We start from the raw sequence: 13,582 nt of genomic DNA on the forward strand, positions 1-13,582 counted from the left end.
AAGATTCCTACTGCCATCCTGGGATTTAGAGGTTATGCTGAAATCATTAATACAACCACTATTTGAACTCTTTTGATCACCAAGTATTAAATTCATCCCTAAGTACATAAATCCTAGGAAGCAGGAAAGCAGAGCTACCAGTATTGCTGGTCCTTTTTCATCTGCTTTTCTCATCATTGCCAGTGCTTGTAATGTCCCTCAATCACCTCCTGAACTGCATAAAGAACCCACAGTCCCTCCCCATAAAAAGCTGTCCTAAATTATCCTAGAAGATCCCTTGCTGTTTTTTTATTATTTTTAATTTCAGACTCTCAGAGCATCCATGAAAATCCCAGGTGGGATTTGTTCCCTCCCTGGGGCTGCTGATGATGATGATGATTTGTGGTAGCCCAGAGAGGCAGGCTTGGCCCTGGCCCTGCTCCTTCCAGCAAGCAGGTATTTCTCAAAGCAAAGAGCCTTGATGCATTTGCAGCACCCCTAGCTGTGACAGCCCAGCAGAGGGTGAGACACATTTCATTCTTTTTTATGTTATTATTATTTTTTCTGCTCAGCCTTATCCCTGTGCTGTGGTGATAAAGAAGAAAGTTGTTTTGTTTTGGTTTTTTTTCCCCTTGGGTAAAAGGAGTGCCTAATATAAAACCTGCCCTCTAAAGCCAGAAGACTGCAAGCCTTTATTTATTAAACTAAAATCTCTATTGCAAGCAGATGAGCCAGCACAGTAGGCAGGGAACCCCAACAGCAATTTCTTCTTGTTGTTTTATAAGTTCTTAACAAATATTTCTGAGTCAGACAAAGGACTATGCTAATGAGCCTGCTGAGCTGACACTGCCTTTCCACAACTTTTTAAGACAATGGCCACATTTTCTTCTAAAAGCAACCCTCTCATTAACAGGAAGGCTACAAAACACATTCTGCTTCTCACAGAGAAATAATTCCTCTAACTGCATTTTCTATTTGACTTCAAGCAGTATTTGAACAAAACTGTCACTCCAAAATATTATGGCATTGTTCCACAGCCTTTCTTTTCACATCCTTTTCCACCCATAAAATGAAGATTAACATGGAACCTCTACCTGCTCTTGTGTTCTGTGTGGGTGTATTTGAGTGCCCCTCACGACAGCTCAGGTGAGATGGCAGGATCTCTCAGGAGCTGGAATGGGCTTAGCAAGGCTTTGGGCTTTCATTACTCAGCCAGAATGGGGAGTCCATCAGTCCCCCTGCATTGACACGCTGCTGAATTCATTGGCACGTTTGACAAGGACAGCTATTACCGCGTGCTCTTCTGGCAGCCGGGCTTGAGATCAGGAATTTGTCAAATTCCCTTCACATCAGCTGCTGCAGGAACAGTTGAATAGATCAGATGAGGACATTGCAAGATTTCTCCCCATCCCCCAATACAACCTCAACATCTGGTGATAACCTGAACCCTAAGTAAAATTATGGGCTTCATGACATCAATAAGCAAGGAGCAATGCCAGAGATGTGCTGTAAACCATCTCCTGACTGGGCTGACAAAGCATTCAGGGAGTCAGAAAACTAATTCATTATCAGGAAAGTTAGCACCTTTCAGCAGTGACTTTCTATGTGTCCTTCAAGTAATGCTTATTGGAGGGGGGGGGTATTTCAGGTTTGTCTGAGTCTGGGGACTGGTGTTTACACAAGTGTTGATCACTCAAACTTCACCTCTATTAAGATCAGGACCAAGCCTGAGTTACAGTTGGATGCGAATAGTTCAGGGCATGGAACACTGTGCTGGGAGCCTGTGCTGCTCCCTGGCCGCCACTATCTCATTTTGAGACAGTTCCTAGAGCCTCCTTCTTCATTTCCCATGGCTGCCCTCAAGAGCTTTTTCTGGCCTTTTGAGACCAGATTAGAAAGTGATGTGGTATTTTATAGAAAACAGCATGCAGGGCATGCTCCTGCCGAGAGCTGGCAGAGGTTCGCTGGCCTGGCAGTCCTAGAGGCTCCTTCCTCTAGTGATGCCTAAGGTTTTGGCTTTTATATTGTTCAGGTTCTGTCCTGCTTTAGTGGGTGGGTCTGGGCTTCTCATGAGGGGATGGTGAGTGTTGTAATCATATAGTTGTATATCTTATTTCTAAAGTCCATACCTTCTCTAGCTGGCTTTCTCACAGCAGTGTTGTTGTGACTCCTCTCCAACTCTCCCTGACTACCTCACCCCCTTTTATCCCTGCTACCTACACGGGCTACAGCTGCTGCCCAATCAAGCACATCACAGCTGCAGCCCATTTACAATAACTAGAATCAGGGCAGGGTCACTTCTGCAATACAGAGATCTTTTACTGACATACACATATTTACTCAGGCCCCTATAGGTGAGCTCTGTGCACAGAGCAGGGAGACAAAACAATTCCTGCTCCAGCTGGGCACCAAGGACAAATGATCCCAATCTCAGCCCCAGAGCACAAACCCCGTGGGCTGCAGAGAGAAAAACAAGCAGGCTGGGAGTGCCTGGGCTAAAGCTGCAATGGGACAATGAACTGCAAGGTGCAAATGGAGCAGAACTGATCCCAGGGAGAGAGCCCGGCAGCGCTCGTGCATTTTGGGGCCATTTTGGGTCATCTTGGGTGCAGCCCTGGCTGGGCTCTGGTGCTGCCCAAGGTGGATCCATGGAGGAGATGCTTTGAATCAATCCCTGCTGTATTCTGTAGCTCTGTCCAGCCCCTGCTCTAGCTCCAAGGCATCACAAGAGGGAGATACCTGAGCCAGTCCCCAGCTCAGTGAGAGATCATCCTTTTGTCCCTGAAGAGCAAAAGCCAAGCTGTGCCTCTGCCCCCTCTGCTCCCCTTGATGCCTTAGGATTTTAGCTTTTATAGTTTTGAAATCCTCTACTGCATTAGTGCATAACTCCAAACTCCGTGCAGAGAGTGTGTTAACTCTCTTCACATTTTGGTCAGACAGAACAATCCCTCTGAGCCTGTGATCCAAAGACACCCTACAGCCTCAGGCCCTGAGAAATATAAACAAAAGTGAATTGGTGGGGGGAACAGGGGGAATATGACTTCATTACCTGAAAGTTCAATTAGAGGATTAACCCCTGATATGTTATTGGACCAAACTTATAATTGTCTGAAAACCTTGTGATCATTATCCATCTTGGGTGCAGCCTCAGAGGCTTTTGCCTTTAATAAATACCCACTTTATTCTTTTAATCTTCTCTAGCCTCTGTTCTAGGCAGCCACTCCCAGGCACCACTCTCTGCTGGGCACAGAGAGGGAGAAATGCCCTTGCCAGGAGATCTCCCCAAGCCTGACAGGAGGGCAGTGGAAATAGACTCATCCTCACAGCCTAAAGTGCTCAGAAGCAAATCCTGAGACACAAAACTCCATTAGGTCTAGAACTTAGCATCAGTCAGGCCTGAAAGTTAGTTTTGTAAGCAACTAGGATATGCTAAAGCTGTGAGAAAGTAAAGGCTTACCACAATTCTGTAAAAAGGAAAAAAGAATGACATGCCAAACTTCCAAATTCCCCAGCTCAGCAAACAGGTACCAGTTACTTGGCTTTCCCAAGACCACAAGGAAAATTAGGGAGAGATATGCCTTGGCGCAGCCCTTTGGCCACAAAGCAAGTCTCTTTTCCCTTTAAATAAAATTAAATTAATTTTTAAATCTGGAGGGCTGGCTATCAGCATCCATTACCCTAAGAATGGACGTGGACCACGGACATGGACATGGACAGACCACCAGGTGTGTCACTGTCACATTCTCTGAAAAATCCCTTCACCAGGATTTCTTCTCCTGGAAAGCTGAGAAGCCTCAGAGAAGAATGAAAATAATAATGATCTGATTGCTTCTCCCTGTTTTGCTGCTTTGGAATGTGGTTGGAGATTGTTTATCCAACAGGTGAATGTTTGATTCGTTTTATGAGAATAGCTTTTACTTAATGATCCATCAGTACCAAGCTGTGTTGGACACTGAGGAGTCAGTCACAAGTTTTTAATTAGTTAAGCCTTCTGTAAGTATCCTTTCTGCATTCTTTAGTATAGTTTTAGTATAGCAATATTTTCCATAATATGTAATGTAATGTAATGTAATAATATGATATGATATGATATGATATGATATGATATGATATGATATAATATAATATAATATAATATAATATAATATAATATAATATAATATAATATAATATAATATAATATAATATAATATAATATAATATAATATAATATAATATAATATAAATTAGCCTGCTAAGAACATAGAGTCAGATTCTGAATTCTCTCTTCATCCTGGGGACCTCCAAAATACCCCAGAGGTGGGTTCTGGAAGGGACTGGATGCACAGGAGATGGGGCTGGCTGGCTGGTGGCTCTGTGAAGGCAGAGTCCAGGCCTGACCTCTGGCTCCTCTGGGCAAGCAAAGCATGGCTCTCCATGCAGGTGATCACCACAAACCCTTCACCCTACAGCTGTGCCTCCATTCCCTGAGAAAACTCAGCAAAGAGGAGATGCTGCCCTTCACCCATCAGCCCTGGGTTAACTGTGGGCCCTGAGACCATGCTAGAATAACTTCTGGAGATTACTGCTCTTTTAAAGACAGTGATGCAGCCAGGTTTTCATTTGCACCTTGCTGGTTTTGCTGGGAAGTGGCGCACAGCACAGATTCAAGGCTTGCTGAAAAGGCCCAGAAAAACCACAATTATGCTGCTTATGACTCTTGAAGGGAAATAGCTGGGACCAGCTCATTTTTTTCTTTGATCAGGTAATTTGCTTGTGGCCAGCAAAACCATTTTATTCAGCACATGGACACGTGGCTACCACCAACTTCCTTTAGCAGGTAGAGCAAGAAAAGTGCAGTTAAAAAGGTTTTGCAACACAAAAAGATCAACAGAAAGCAATCTGGCAAGCTCAGTCCCACAGATCCTTGTAGGAAAACATTGCCCTGTGGTGGTCGGCTGTTCTACTTCCACAGCCAGGAGCTGGTCACCTGGACAAGGTGATGCCTGCCTGCCCTGCCTCAGACCACAAAAAATGGATCCCTGGACTCTTGTTCTGCCTTTCATCCCGAATAAAATTCCCTAAGCTGGGGGAAGGATGCAAGGGGAGCACCTCTCTTATTGCTGCTACCTCTGGCTGCAAAGCTGGTAAAGGATAAGCTGCAAAAAACTGGGAATGTGCAATGGACAGAATGTGCGCCAGTTTTTGCAGGTATCTGGTGAGATCACCTCCAATTTAAAGGGATATTTTTAACAGATGATTCAATCAGCAAGCAGAGAAAATTGCAAAAATTAAGTGCAGTTTAATGGTGAAGCATTTCCATTTCTGAGGCACTACCTTGAATTATGCAGCAGTGCATCACACTAACTTTCAAGTCAAAGTGACCTTTGGTCAAAGTATATTGAAATAATCTTACTTTATAAAATATGGGTTAGGGGAAAACCCCCCAGCACCTGGCACACATAGATTTTGCCATTTCAGAAACTTGTCCTGCAAAATGAAAAAATACAGCCTTGTAGGTGTTCATTAGCAGCAGAAGTAGCATGGGGATCCATACTTACAGTTGGTGGGATCAAAATGAAACGTTGAATTACCTAAGCAAGAACTGCACTGGTAGATTTCTCTTAGAAAAAAGGATGGTCAAGTAGGCATAGGCAGGAAGATTACCTTTAAAATGTTTTACTGGAGACCTAAAATAGCTTCCCAGCTTTGTTAAAAAAAAAAAAAAAAATTGAAAAAATAAAGGAGGGAGAAGGGGAGGGGGGAAAGAGAGAGAACATAATTTCCAAACCCTTAGCTTATTTTTAATTTATAGTCCTTGGAAAAAAAATAAGTGGATAGCCCAATCATTTATGTGCCTGGGCAAAAGCAATACATCTATATAAAAGTGCAGTGATATATTTCTGTTGCTGGTTTAATGTGCTGCTCTGTGCCCTGTGTGTTCTGATTCATTGGAGAGCAGCAATCATGTCGACAGGAGCTGTTCTTCAGCTCCCATCAGCGACAACTAAAGGCCAATTCAAGGTTGTGGTGGGGTCATGAATCTAACACACTCACTGATGGAACAATTTTCCTCCTGCATGACACTGTTGGTGGGACACAGAGGGAATGCACAGCAGGTTTGTCTTGTTTCCTCATCCTTCCTCCCCTCTCCCCACCCCATTCCTCTTTTTTTTGTGGTTGTTTTTAATTTTTGGCGGTGATGTGCGCTGTTAGCAAGGAGTCTCTGGGGAACACGGAGTCAGCAGCATGGGAAATAAGAGGAGAGGAAATTTCTGAGCATTTAGGAAGCCAGCATTGTCCTGTGGGTCCACCCCAAGACATGAATAAAGGAGAGAGGTGCTGGACCAAACTCCACAGTGTCTTCACCTCTGCTCCACCACCCTTTGAGTCAAATAAAGAGGCATTTTTACCCAGCTGTAACTGCACCTGAGCTGCTGTCCTCTTGTGGTATGGAAATAACAGCTGAATTTTGCCTGGCAATATTATTTTCACACATTGGAGCTCACAGGCGTGAACTTCCACTGAGCTTGGCACAAGGTTTGCCCAAGCTGAAAACAAAAAAACAACTCCCATTGTTATTTCTTGTGTGTGCTGCTGAGAGAGCTGATCCGGGAGGTGGTGAGGGTTATTTCATTCTTGTGCCATTACCTGTCACCACAGGGCTGCTGTGGTCTGAAACAACCCTCCAGGCCAAGGTGAGTGCTTATAGTCAATGCTCTGTGTTTCCCATGCCTGGAAAGCCAAAATCCCAGCTCAGAGAATGCTTATAGTCAATGCTCTGTGTTTCCCATGCCTGGAAAGCCAAAATCCCAGCTGAGAGCTGCAGTGGATGGGGACAGCTCCAAGCTTTTCTGTCTGTCACATTGCCTCCCCTGTGTGTGACACTCATGAGCACCTGGGGCCAGGCCAGGTGTGCACCAGGAGCTGCTCGGGTGTGAGCTGGAGCTCAGTGGGGCTGAACAAGCCCAGCTGGAGGAGGGGTGGCCTCTCCTGACCCCAGGGATTGTGGTCACAAATTGTTGTGGTGTTGTGAGGGTCCCCAGGATGAGGTGAGAGATGAGAATTGACTCCAAGTTCTCAGAAGGCCGATATTGATATGATATATGATATGATATGATATTCTAAAATGACACTAAAGAAAGAGGAGACATCAGAAGGCTGGACAAGAATGAATAATAAAAACTCCTGACTGACCAGAGTCCCGACACAGCTAGACTGAGATTGGTCAGTAATTAAAAACAATTCACATGGAACCAACCAAAGATGCACCTGTTGGTCAGCAACCTCCAAACCACATTCCAAGCACTCAGATAATTATTGTTTACATTTCCTTTCTGAGGCTTCTCAGCTTCTCAGGAGAAAAACCCTGGTGAAGGGATTTTCCATAAAATATCACAGTGACAAGGGATGCTCCACAGGGCATGGGTGGCAGGGCCTGCTCACCTGAGCTCCCTTCCTGCTGCAAACACAGTGAGCTCCACGAGCAGGGAAGGGAGAGGAGATGTCAGGACCCAGGACATTCCTCTGGCTGCCCTGGGTGATTGGAGACCCTGGCAGGGGGCTCAGAGACCTTGGCACAGAGTCACAAACACCTGTGCCTTTGATTTTAGCCCCTGGAAACAATTACCAACCTTGTGTGAAGAGTTACAGGCCACAAGGGTTTGAATAGAATGATAGTGAATTTGTCACAGGGTGGAAAAGTAGAATTTTGGAGATTTAGAATGGGGGTTCAAGAGGCAAGATGGAGGAATCTGGGCATGTCTTGTCTTTCTCCTTCTTGTCCTCCATCTTCTGCTGTGGTGGTGGCACTTTTGGATTGGTTTAGAGTAGAGACAGACTGTCTAACATAGGTGATAGGTACTGGAAAATTATTGTAAATAAAGTACATGCAGTTCTTAGTATAAAAAGCCAACACCACCCCAAGGGCAGGGACTGTGCCACAAACCAACCTGCTGGGCAGACCTCAGCGGGTCAGAGAAAGAATGTAACAGAAAAGAGAAAATAAACAACCTTGAAAAGCAGAGCTGAGGAATCTCAACTTCTTCTTCAGTCATGGGACTGAGAAAAAAAAAGACTCTTTAATACCTCAGGAGCCATTTCAGCAACACAAAACCCCAGAAAGAGCTGCAGCCCTGCAAGCATCCTGAGAGCAGATCTGCTCTCTTGAGGGATCCCCCCAGCTTTCTAGGGGATTTCCTTCAAAGTTCAGGGGGTTTCCCTCCTTGTTTTGAGCAGGTTCAAAGCCAGGTGAGACCCACTCTGCCACTTCCCTTTGGTGTCCAAGAGGAATTCCATGGTAATTCACACGGACCCATTTACAGGAGGAGAGGACCTGAGTGTTCCTGTGCTGCTGTGGCCCTTCACACTTACCAGAGCATTGGGCAGGCTTCCCCAAGAGCATCAGCTCTCACTCACTGCCTCTCAGGCCCTGCAGCTGTACACAGCTGTGTCTAAGTAGCTGATATTTCATTTTTTCCCTTATAGTGCTGTAGTTGCTCCTGATCAAGCTGGCTGCAGACAAGAGCCCAGCATGTGCTGAACTCAGGAGCAGCAGCTGGTGCCACCGTCCTCTTCCATGTGTGCGTGTGTCTGTCCCACCACAGGTGGAGAAAATGAAGAGTGCAAAACCTCCCAAACCCCAGCGTTTAGCTCTTCTTTGGGCAGAATGTTTGACCATATTGATTTCATTTGCATTAAAAATGCTTCTCTGGAAATGAAAGACTTGCATCTGTCTCATTATTTCAGATCTGAGCTGGCAACTGAGTTAATATTAAAATGACACATGCACACAAATCACATTTCCTATGTTATAAATAACAGGAACAAAGCGAATATACCAACATTAATAATTTACCTTTTGAGTTTAGCCCTTCTTTATTTTTCTGAAACCTCTACAAGCAGATTGCCATTTCCTCCAATTTATTCATGATTCAAATTCAGCCAACAGTTTAAAAGAACATGTTTACCTAACAGATAGCTTGCATTTTGCTCCCATTTTCACTGCTCAGTATTTGTAACAAAGTGTGAGTCACAATCGTGTAATTAAATCACATAATACAATTCCTTTTCCTCAGCTAAATCAAAATGTAACACTTCTGGGGGGAAAGTACTGCCAATGTGTCTATAAAAACCAAATTCCTACAAATAGCTTTGTCTATGCCTGAATTTCATCTACATTCATTCTGACTAACAACTCAGCTGCTCGGATGTTTAGCAAATAATCATTAAAACAGGCAGAGCAGCTTTTTTTCCTTGCTTCTCATAAAGGATGAAGGGAAAATCCATTTGCTCTCCTTGAGCCATCTTTAGCTCCTTCTGCCACCCAGCCACTGCTTTCCCCCTGGTCCTGCCGGTGACATTAACAGCAACAAAAAAGGCCACTGACAGCAGCTGCCTTCCAGCTGCCTTTTATTCCCTTTTGAGCAGCAGCCTTTGGGGTTTTACAGCTCTATGGGGAAAGTGAAAGCCCAGAGTAAACTAAAGAAACATCAGCAGAAGAACAATAAATCTTTCACACTTCCTCTCAATTCTCCTTTAGCTTTCATTTTTCTCACCCAAAAGAAAAACAAGGATTTTTTCCCCCTCCTGTTTTAGTTATTTTTTGTTAATTTCAAATAACATTCCTCAGTTATTTCAGGGCTAACCAGACATGAAGGCTGCATGTATAAAAGCTTAAAAATGCACCTAGCAGCCCTTTTGCAGATCTGATTTTTAGCTGAGCTCCTGGCATTCAGAAGTCTCTGCTGCCATGGTAGGATGCAATGGATCCCTTTCCATGAGCACAGCCTGGCCTTGGACACCTCCAGGGGTGGCAGAGCCACAGGTTCTCTGTGCCAGGGCCTCAGCACCCTCACAGAAAAAGAAAACATACCAGTTATATTTGATTCAATCATGTGGCACTCTCTAATTTCTCTCATTTTGTCCGATTTCTGAGGTGCTGCTGCATGAATGTAAAATTTAACACTGGTTTGCACGTGTACAGCTCTTGGAAAAAAAGCAAAGCTTTTCCAAAAGAAAAAAAAAAAAAAAAAAGAATTGCAGGGGATCTCTTCTTGTAAATCCATCCTGACTCCAAACAGCAGCATTCTCTGCATTTTTGGAGGAGACAGAATAGATTTAGAAAGTGGCTGCCTATCGATTTATTGTCTTTATGCTGGACATAGGTTTTTATTAAAGAAAGCAGATGCTCAATAATGTTAACTAGTAATGGGAATTGACTTTTCACTAATTGCACAGAACCTGGCATTAATACACTTTAATAGAAAATAAGCTTGTGCACTCCAGATCAATCCAAAAGTTTTTCCTGAGTACGCTGCAGACAAAGGGCTCCAACAACAACACAGCTAAATAAGACATTGTATTTATTCACTTATTATTCCTCCAGTCATTGAGACAGGGAAATACCTCCAGGGAATGAGGGAAATGCTTGACCTCAGCTGCTTTTCCACTCTCTGTTTGCTCCATAGGGCTCAGTATTTCCTGGTCTGCTGTTCTGCCCCATTTACCCAGTTTGTAAACAGAGGGGCAATTTTGTCTGCCTCAGGTACTGTGGGATGCAGGCAAAATAAATGTTTTGGAGGTATGACATGAGAAATAAAATAAATTATCACTTAATAGAAATATGTTATCATTACTATAATTATTATCATCATCACTTTTATAATTCATATTGTTATTAATACTATTATATTTGTTTAAAATGCGAATGTTATAAACCAAATTCTCTGTATGCTTAGTTTCACCATCTGGCTTCTCATTAGGGGATCACAAGGGGATTAACAGCACCAGGGGCCGAACCGTTCTGTGTTTTCTGGGGTGTGTATCTCTGTGGGGCTCAGCTGCCTCCCAAGACAACATCATGAAACCCTTTTTCTGGGGCCTGGCAGGGCAAAGCCAGTGGGCACAGCCAAAACCAGTGCATTTTCACCCAAGTGCTTGGGAACATTCACTGAAGTGAGGCTTGCTCCCAGGGTGCAGTTAACAGGTACTCTGCATTGCCTGCCAGGCACCTCCAGGAAAATGATGAAGACAAATGAAGCAGGATCAAGCCTCAGTCCCTGTCCCTCTGAAACCCTGGCAGGAAATGAGGCCACGTGCTCTCACAGCTAACAATGGTTCCAAGTGGAGCAAATTGGAGTCCCAACCCTTTTTAGGCACTATTACCAGTCCAATAAAGCAGCTAATAATAAAGGATTGCTGCTTTATTTCCTGCACTTAAATAGAAGAGATTGGCAAAACCTTGCTAATCATTTCTGATGCTGAAGCACTACAGCAGCAGACAGGCTGCTGGAGAGAGGCAGGAATTTTCAGAAGCTTTGGACTTCTGAAGGGTGGGAGTCCATGACTTCATCTGAATGAAGTTTGAAGCACCCTGACCTCTATAACCATACCTCCCATAGCTCTCAGCTATTTTAGATCCTCTTTAGCTTTCTCTGAGGCAGCTGAAGGAAAAAGCCCCATTGCCCAGGGTCCTGGCAGCGACACAGGGGCTGACAATACTTTGTGCTTGTTATAAAAGTATGCTCGTGCCACAGGAAAATCATTTTTAGTTCTGTGCTGTGTGTGGGTGGCACAGCTGGCACAGCTGGCACAGCTGGGCTGCTGCCATGGCTGGATTCCCAGTGGATGGCCCTGAGATGAGATGGGATACAGCATGGCTGTGCTGCTCCCCAGGAGGGGGAATCAGCTCTGGAAGAGGAACTTCTCACTTCTGGGAACTTCTGGCTCACCTCAACTCCTGTCAGGAGACAGCCAAAGCCCAGAGGGAGAGCCCTTCCATGGGAGAGGGGATACCCCAGTTCCCCCTGAGCTGTCCCCATGGCTCCATCACTGCCATGGGGTGATGCCTTGGAGCTAGAGCAGGGGCTGGACAGAGCTACAGAATAAAGCAGGGATTGATTCAAAGCATCTCCTCCATGGATCCACCTTGGGCAGCACCAGAGCCCAGCCAGGGCTGCACCCAAGATGATCCAAAATGGCCCCAAAATGCACGAGCGCTGCCGGGCTCTCTCCCTGGGATCAGTTCTGCTCCATTTGCACCTTGCAGTTCATTGTCCCATTGCAGCTTTAGCCCAGGCACTCCCAGCCTGCTTGTTTTTCTCTCTGCAGCCCACGGGGTTTGTGCTCTGGGGCTGAGATTGGCATCATTTGTCCTTGGTGCCCAGCTGGAGCAGGAATTGTTTTGTCTCCCTGCTCTGGGCACAGAGCTCACCATCCCTGAATGTGGAGCCCAGACCCACACACTGAAGCAGCACAGAGTGTGAAACATAGAAAAGCTGAAACCAGTTGGGTACAGGAGGATGCAGGAAGGTGGGAGGTCCCTCTGGCAGTGTTTCAGGCTGAGGTCCTTTGCCATTTGGAAGGACAGGGAATGTGTTCCTGCAGGCAGATGAAGGGCCCTGAGGGTGCAGCACACGTGTGTTGGTTTGGTTCAGTTCTGGTCTGGGACCAAAATGGGGATGAACAGGCAGAGCCACATCACCAGTGCCAGCCTGTTTGGGCCCCTGGACCTGGCAACAGGAGGGCACCACAGCTGCTGTGGGCTCAGGGTTTTGCTCTGCAGCTCCTCCAGCCCACCTGATGCCCCCTTGGGAAACAGCAGCCCCTGAATTCCAGCAGTTCTGAACTGCTCAGAACACTGGAATTACCCTTTTCTTTCTTCATCTTGCTGCTGGTTGTTTATCAAAGCAATGGCAGCTCAAACTAAGCTCACTGCTGAGGAAGTACGACTAGTTTACCATTACTGCTATTTAAAAGTGTGTTAAGATGCTGCTTATTAAAAACTTCCAATGTATAATTAATTAATAACCTATCCTGAAGTGAACTTGTACAACCATCAATCAGTGATAAAGCCACTTCTATTTGTCCCCTTTCCTAAAGTGGGAGTTCATACTGGAAGAGCCCCTCTACTTGTAGACATGTTGCTTCTGGATACCTGCAGAAATGCAGGGTAACTTGCCCCACAGGAATGTTTTATTTAGTCAGCCAGCCCTTTGAAGTGAAAGGGCAACCATTTCTGAGCATAACCTTGGCTTTGCACTTCCAGTAATTATCCTTTAATTGCATTACCCTATTTGAAATAGATTCGTAACTGGAAAAAAACAATTTGATGTTCCCTGATGCATACGCTGACATGCATGATTTGCTTTTTTTATTCAAATATAAATGTATTTATATACATTTATAGAAATGCAATTCCATCAAGGAAAAGAGAAAAAAATAAAGTTGAAATGTAGCCATTTTGGACATGTGAGAAGCACCAGCAACCAGTGCTGGGTGGGAAAAAAAATATTGTGAAAATATAATAATAGTAATAGTAATAGTAGTAATAGTAGTAATAGTAGTAATAGTAGTAATAGTAAGAGCCAGAGTAATAATAGTAATAGTAAGAGCAATAATAGTAATAGTAATAATAGTAGTAATAGTAGTAGTAGTAATAGTAGTAGTAATAGTAATAGGAAGAAGAAAGAAGAAGAAAGAAGAAGAAGAAGAAAGAGGAAGAAAGAAGAAGAAGAAGAAGAAGAAGAAAGAGGAAGAAAGAAGAAGAAAGAAGAAGAAAGAAGAAGAAAGAAGAAGAAGAAGAAAGAAGAAGAAGGAGGAGGAGGAGGAGATGCGGTAGGGG

This window comes from Ammospiza nelsoni, chromosome 6 (assembly GCF_027579445.1).
Source record: "Ammospiza nelsoni isolate bAmmNel1 chromosome 6, bAmmNel1.pri, whole genome shotgun sequence".
In the NCBI taxonomy this organism is placed as follows: Eukaryota; Metazoa; Chordata; class Aves; order Passeriformes; family Passerellidae; genus Ammospiza; species Ammospiza nelsoni.